The 7574-nt window shown below is 40.9% G+C and overlaps 1 protein-coding gene across 1 annotated transcript in view; it reads right to left on the bottom strand.

The window, feature by feature from the left end:
- The window catches only part of LOC122556968, a 309989-nt gene that overhangs the window by 289317 nt on the left and 13098 nt on the right, over positions 1 to 7574 (bottom strand). The gene's annotated exons all lie outside the window — the stretch shown is intronic.

A 7574-nucleotide genomic window follows, 5' to 3' on the forward strand; every position in this document is an offset into this window, starting at 1 on the left:
GGCTGAATCTAACGAATGTTGCCTCGTTTGGGCAACGCTTCTAAGCCCAGAAATTCCTTCAGTATTGGTGTCAGTTATGGAGAATTCGATAGTTGGAGAAGCTGATAGAATTGGATATCTATTATGTTCCACAGTGATAACAAGGGTCTATACTTTAAAATCTTGAGTTCTACATCGATGGACAGGTTTTTTTTACAGATTGCAGATCACATTACAGTGTGGAAATAGGCCCTTCGGCCCAACAAGTCCACACCGACCCGCCGAAGCGCAACCCACCCATACCCCTACATTTACCCCTTACCTAACACTGCGGGCAATTTGGCATGGCCAATTCACCTGACCTGCACATCTTTGGACTGTGGGAGGAAACCGGAGCACCCGGAGGAAACCCACGCAGACACGGGGAGACGTGCAAACTCCACACAGTCAGTCACCTGAGTCGGGAATTGAACCCGGGTCTCTGGCGCTGCCTCACAGCGAACCACTGCGCCACCGTGCCGCCCACAGTTGTGATGTCACTAGCATTTAGTCCAACAGTGAATATTGTTGGGTTTGCATCATTAACAACTCGGTAGGAAAGGCATGCAATCTGTCCTAAATCAGCGTCTAAAACGATTACTTTCACAAGATATCCTGGATTAGGAAAACCTGGAACTGTTATCCTAGGACCCTTCAGCGACAAAAATGATGAGTATAGGCTCATTGTCATTCTGATCCAGGACAAGCAAGTTTATCATAGTGTTGACATTCAGAGATTTTAATCCGGCAACTTGTGGTAGTACTTGTAAGTGAATGGTTTTCTTCTGCTCATAGTCAAATGGATGTTGTACATAAATGTGCATTCTGAATGAATGGAAACGCATGGTAAAACCGAAACACGCCCGGTCCGAGTGTCCACTATAGCACAGCAAATCTTAGAGATTTTGTCTGAGTCAACTCCAATTACTGTAAAAAATGGAAGTTACCGGAATCATGTTGTCCATAACATAACCCCTCGAAGAAAGTTGTGAAAACTGTGGCAGGTTGTCATTAACGTCTGTCTCATGGAGTTCTGTGGTTTTGTTCGTGAAATGTGGAGGGAATCCAGTGCCTGTGCATGAAATTTAAAGTCATATTTCGACATGGTTTCTCTGTCCAGCGAATCATTGCTCACCAAAATGTAGGGATCTTTATTATTGGACTCGGTCGAAATGGAAGGTGCTTAGAAAGAGGCAAATGGTTCATCCATTGCCTTATGAATCTAAGTCCATCATAGTAATTACAGTCATCATTGTTTCAAGGTAGAGAATCCTCACCCTCAGTGCTGGAGGCATTGTCATTTGCATTATCAATATTCAACAACATAGTATAATACACTGAAACAGCACATGGAACCTTGTTTTCAGCTATGATGTTAATCTCAAAGCGTTTATCTTCTTCGAAACTGATCAGTCCTTTAACTCTGAGACTATGTGTTCTGCAGTCCAAGTGAAAAAGCTTTCACAATTTACAACTAAAGTAATACTCGATAACACTGTTTGGCCCTTCGACCTTATCAGCAATGCTAAGTTTCATCACCAACATACCCACTGATACATTTTCAGATAAATTGACTTTATATATTGGTTAATTATCATTTGCACCCCAAAACTGCAACAGTAATGCGAATGGTGCCACATTGGTTTGACGAACAACCACCTAATCACTGTAAGCTGCATATGACATATGGCTTCTTCTTCTTGACTCAATGTCTTTTCAAGAACGAGTTCAGCTGATTTAGGTTCACCCCTGGTCAGCACATCCAAAACAATGTGTTTGGTTGGACTGTGTTTGTAGATTCTTATTGAATTGATCCCCACATCAGGACTGTGCACACCTTCCAAAGGGAAGGGTGTTTCCAGTGAAGCTGATTCAGCAATATTGAAATACATCTCACCAGTACGGAGACTGGGGAATTATCATTTACATCCAGTATTTTGACCTCTGCATGATACAAATTCGATGCATTCAGTTACTATTGTTATGAAGTTGAAGGTGGGTACTGTACCTCCAAGAGACAGTGAATGCTCTTTTGCACTGAAAGCTTACAAGCACCTGTCATATGTCTAGTTAGCAGTCTCAGAGTGTGCTGCAAAATTGAAAATGTGTAACATTTGGCTGCAAAAGAGAAACCTTGGTTGCTGTTTTGACATCAATTTGAATTTAAACAATCAGTTTAAATTATGCCCTAGGATACTAAAACCTAATCGAGTTTCAATCTACTGTTTTTGCTAACGTCGAACCAATGAGACGATCTGATGTTTGGGGTATAAAAAAAGGCATATTGAAATTCAGAGAGAGTAACTATCATTGACAGAGTAACTGCCATCGAGAAAGATTGCCATTCAAAAACATTCTCTATCAAAATTACTTTTTTTCATAGGAAACATCTTCACAGTTAATAAAAAAGATGACCCAGAGAGATCTTCAGCCAAAAGAAGAAAGGCACTGATGATAACTGGCACTTTGTAGTTTTGAAATTAAGTTGATGTAATTTTAATACGGAGTTTTATTGGAATAGTATATTGTTCTCGAGTTGGAGGCAGATAACAATAAATTTTGAGAGGGGGGCTGAGAGGTGTTAACAACTGTTGTTTAATGTTTACTTTTAAAGTTAAAGAATAAATTGATATTATTTTCTTTAAATAGTAGAATTTGGAGGTCTCTGTCACTCATATTTTAATAGATTCACAACTAAATGCACTTACTGCAGACATAATCATCAGGAACACTAAAATCCTCCCTAATCTCCCATATCTGACATGAAGAGCACATCGTTGTATTAAACACTTTCTCCACGCCTTAATCTACAGACCCAGAAAGTAGCAGTGTGAGCCCTCTAAAAACACTGCTCTGGTTTAACATTTTACTTATGTTCTGCAATTTCTTTAAAAAATAAGACAGATCTCAGTAAAACATAAAGAAAATCCCACCCTACTCACGATTATGGAATTTCAAACATAAAAACCAAGATCTATAAATTTTCTAATTATTAAAACAGTAAACACTTGGCTGATACTCTGACACTCCCAGCTGCCTTTAATTCCGACAATGTTGTCTCTCCAGAGTCAGCTGTAAAATTTCACTGTTTTTTGTTTTTAGATTAGATTACTTACAGATTAGATTACTTACAGTGTGGAAACAGGCCCTTGGGCCCAACAAGTCCACACCGACCCGCCGAAGCGTATACCACCCAGACCCATACTCCTACATTTACCCCTTCACCTAACACTGTGGACAATTTAGCATGGTCAATTCACCTAACCCGCACATTTTTGGATTGTGGGAGGAAACCGGAGCACCCGGAGGAAACCCACGCAGACACGGGGAGAATGTGCAAACTCCACACAGAGAGTCGCCTGAGGCGGGAATTGAACCCGGGTCTCTGGCGCTCTGAGGCAGCAGTGCTAACCACTGTTCCACCGTGTCGCCCACTTTTTTTTTTGAATCCAAATGTAACATTTACTATCCAGCCATCAGAAGGATTGTCTTTACAAACAGATATTCCAGAGGGTTCAACTCCAAATAGAAATGATTCGTCGATTAACTAAATATTTATAATTCACAGATAAAACGCACAGGCAAACGCTGAAGATAAAAACAGGATGAATTTCGAAATAGGAGCAGGCGCCTTGCCTTCCTCATATGGAGTTTTGGTGTAAACTCAATCTCAGCCTGCGAGCGTGTACCTGACCAAACCAACTCGGCATTTACATCGTCTCCTGCCTCCATTTTTGTTCAACAAAGGCTAACATTTGAATTCCTCTTAAACACAACAGTAGCATGTATAATAACTTCAAATGCGAATATTACATTTTTTTAAAAGAAAATGTCGACGCGTAATTCCGATGCCACGTGACAAAAGCAGTGTAAAGGAATAAACTTGACATACAATTCGATACTGTTTGTAGTCATTTAAAAAAAAGGACAAAGTCACTTGTGTGGAGCGACCCAAGGCAGACCAGACCACTTAAGGGCTGGAATACATTCCTAAATATTTCAGACATGAAAGTCGCTTTCCCCCCCGCCCCCCCTCCCCCACCATGGTATACAGTTTTCTTGGAACAAACTCCGATTTCCAGAGATGTTTGTAAGCTTGCTGTTTCACAATCAGTCAGCTGTGAAAGTACACTCTCCGATTTTTGTTGAATTTCGAGCCATTCTCTGCAACCTCCTTTTACTCCCGTTTAAAGTAACATTTTTTAAGATTGTTTTTTTAAAGTTCCAAAAGTAAAGAAAAAAATAATAAAAACAGCAATTATTGCTGCCAGAAATCGAAGAAATCAGGTCCAGCACTGAGAAAAAGCTCAAAAAGAGAAGCAACTCTTATATCCAAAATTCCCTCGCTCCACCATTTTGTGATTTTAATCTTAAGCATGGAAGGTATTGTTTCTGAAATAACGTGAGTATTTTCCTTCACTCGTGGGATGCGGGTGTTACTAGTTGGCCAACATTTATTGCACGTCCCCAGTTCATTTGACAAGGTGGTGATGAGTTGTCTTCTTGAAATGCTTCAGTCCACCTTTTATAACACGTGGATTGGCAACTGAACCAAATTCGCCTTTCTACCCCCTATATTCTCAACACAATAAAATTAAAACTTTTAAAGAATCTCAAAATGTACCCAATGACTCTTCAGCAGAACTATCACAGACTCTGCAAGTACATAATTCTCACCATCAGTTTATAGCTTTATTAAAATATGTAGCAAATTATTAGCACTACTGTAGCTTTAGCAGAGCAAAAGTAAACCACCAAGTAATGAAATCAACATTTATATTTAAACCCAATAATTTCTGTTTTCAGCCCCATTCACACAAAAGAAAGACTGACAAACAAGCATAGTTAAGGAATAAATAAAAGCAAATAACAAAACTGGCCAGATTGCATAGTTAGCTTTCATAGTGTGTTATCTCACTGGCATAGATAATTGTTTTTTCGTTGATTTTCTCTGATGTCAATCGGTGCCACTTTTTGATAATACGCTCAGAATTCGGTAATACTTATAACTTTGTTTCTCTGTGATGAACTTCCAGTAGCTGATAACGGGAGGCTCGGCAAAGAAATTTCAAAACTCCATTCTGGAACACCAATAGCCAAACTCATTCTCACAAAGTACCAGGTCAAAACTCTCAACTGCTCCCGTCAGACTGACCGACGCACAAGGTCCCAGTTGCACATGGATAGCAGTGAGTTGAGGGGTGCGTAGGTTAAGTTACTATATTTTACATTTGGATTAAATCACGGCAGAACGTCGTGGGCCAAAGGGCCTGTTTTGTGCTGTACTTTTCTATGTTCTATGTAACATCTGCCACTTGCTGTCGCATAATGTCGCCCCGAGACTTGTTGGAAGTAATGAACTTGTTAATGGCCAAGATCTTCCATATGTCCATGCTCCCGCGTGTCTGTTGCCCTTATTCTTCCATATGGAGTGGTAATTAGTTTGAACAATTTCTGCAACTAATCGAACACACATACTTCTGCAATAAGCTCAATGGGGAAGCAAGTGCACATTTGTTGAAGTGGCTATAATCAAGTCCACTGCTCTTCTTTGATAGATGTCAAGCTTCTTCAGTGGGTTTGGAATTGTAATCATTCAGATCAGGGAGGACCTATTCCAGCACACTTCTGACCTGTGCTTTGTAGGTGGTCCACTGGTTTTGGGGAGTCAGGAGAAAAGTTTCTCAGTGCAGTTTTCCGTGCCTCTGACGTGCTATTGCAGCCATTGTATTTATATATGTGCAATTGAGTTTCTGGCAACCCAAAGCATATTGATAGTGAGGGATTCAGAGACAAAGCTGCCATTGAATATCAAGGGGATCTTATTTGCGAAATTTTATTTTGCATGGCAATTTTGTCATGAATGTTCATCATGAAACATTTGTATTTTAGTTCAGTTGTCGAATGATAATTTTATGTCAACTTAAAAAATCATTAAGTATATTTATCATAGTAGATTTGGTCAGATGAAATATTTTTCATTAACACGGAACAAAAATTCAGGCATGAAAGCAGAGCTAATTAAAGAGAAGTAAAGAGGGAAAATACAAGAGAAACACAGCATATCTGTCAGAATTGCTGGACTTCCAACAAGTCTCGGGGCGACAAGTTAACATTTCGAGAATAACATGACTCTTCTCCTGGAGTGAAACTAAAGTTAACATAATAACTAAATCGGGGGATGAATCAACATAGAGGTAGCATCAGACATTAAGGAGACCTGGCAACTTAGGGAAGTTAGTGGTCATATCGTGGGGACAGTCCATAACACAGTAGGGTAGGTGTGGGATATGTTAGAATGCATGAAGGTAGATAATTCTCCTGGTCCTGACCATAAATATCCAAGAACACTACAAGAGGGTAGAAAAGAAATTGTAGAGGCCCTGGATAATATTTTTGCATCATCGTTAGCCATAGGCGAGGTCCCTGAAGAGTGGACGGTAGCAAATGTGCCGTTATTTAAGAAGGGCTGGAAAGAAATACCTGGCAACTATAGACCAGCAAACTTACCATCTGTGGTAGGTAGGTTACTTGAGAAGATTCTGGGAGATAAGATATATATGCATTTGAAAAAGCAGGGTTTGATAAGGAGTAGTCAGCATGGCTTTGTGCATGGGAGATCATACCTCACAAATTTGTGAGAGTTCGTTGATGAAATGACCAGGCAGATTGATGAGGGCAAGGTGGTAGACGTAGTCCACATGGATTTCAGGAAGGCCTTTCATAGGGTTCCACATGATAGGCTCATTGAGAAGGTTAGATCTCATGGAATCCAAGGAGAGCTAGCAAATTGGATTCCACAGCTGGCTTGATCATAGGAGGCAGAGGGTAATTGTGGAAGAATGCTTGTTGGACAGTAGGCCTGGAACTAGTGTTGTGCCTTAGGGGTCGGTACTGGGCTCATTGCTGTTTACTATCTTTATCAATGATTTGGATGAGAAAGTACAAGGCATGATCTCTAAATGTGTAGTTCACACTAAAATAGGAAGTATTGTGGAGAGTGAGAAAACTTATCAGAGATCGAAGCAGGATTTTGATCAGCTGGGGAAATGGGCCAAGAAATGGCAAATGGAGTTTAATATAGAAGAGTGTGAGGTGGTTGCATTTTGGAAAGTCAAATCAAGGCAGGAGTTTCACAGTGAATGAGGAGAAAGTGAGGTCTGCAGATGCTGGAGATCAGAGCTGGAAATGTGTTGCTGGAAAAGCGCAGCAGGTCAGGCAGCATCCAGGGAACAGGAGAATTGACGTTTCGGGCATAAGCCCTTCTTCAGGAATGAGGAAAGTTTGTCCAGCAGGCTAAGATAAAAGGTAGGGAGGAGGGACTTGGGGGAGGGGCGTCGGAAATGTGATAGGTGGAAAGAGGTCAAGGTGAGGGTGATAGGTCAGACGGGAGTGGGGGCGGAGAGGTCGGGAAGAAGATTGCAGGTTAGGAAGGCGGTGCTGAGTTCGATGGATTTGACTGAGACAAGGTGGGGGGAGGGGAAATACCTTGTCTCAGTCAAATCCATCGAACTCAGCACCGCCTTCCTAACCTGCAATCTTCTTCCCCACCTCTC

This window comes from Chiloscyllium plagiosum, chromosome 14, assembly GCF_004010195.1.
Source record: "Chiloscyllium plagiosum isolate BGI_BamShark_2017 chromosome 14, ASM401019v2, whole genome shotgun sequence".
In the NCBI taxonomy this organism is placed as follows: domain Eukaryota; kingdom Metazoa; phylum Chordata; class Chondrichthyes; order Orectolobiformes; family Hemiscylliidae; genus Chiloscyllium; species Chiloscyllium plagiosum.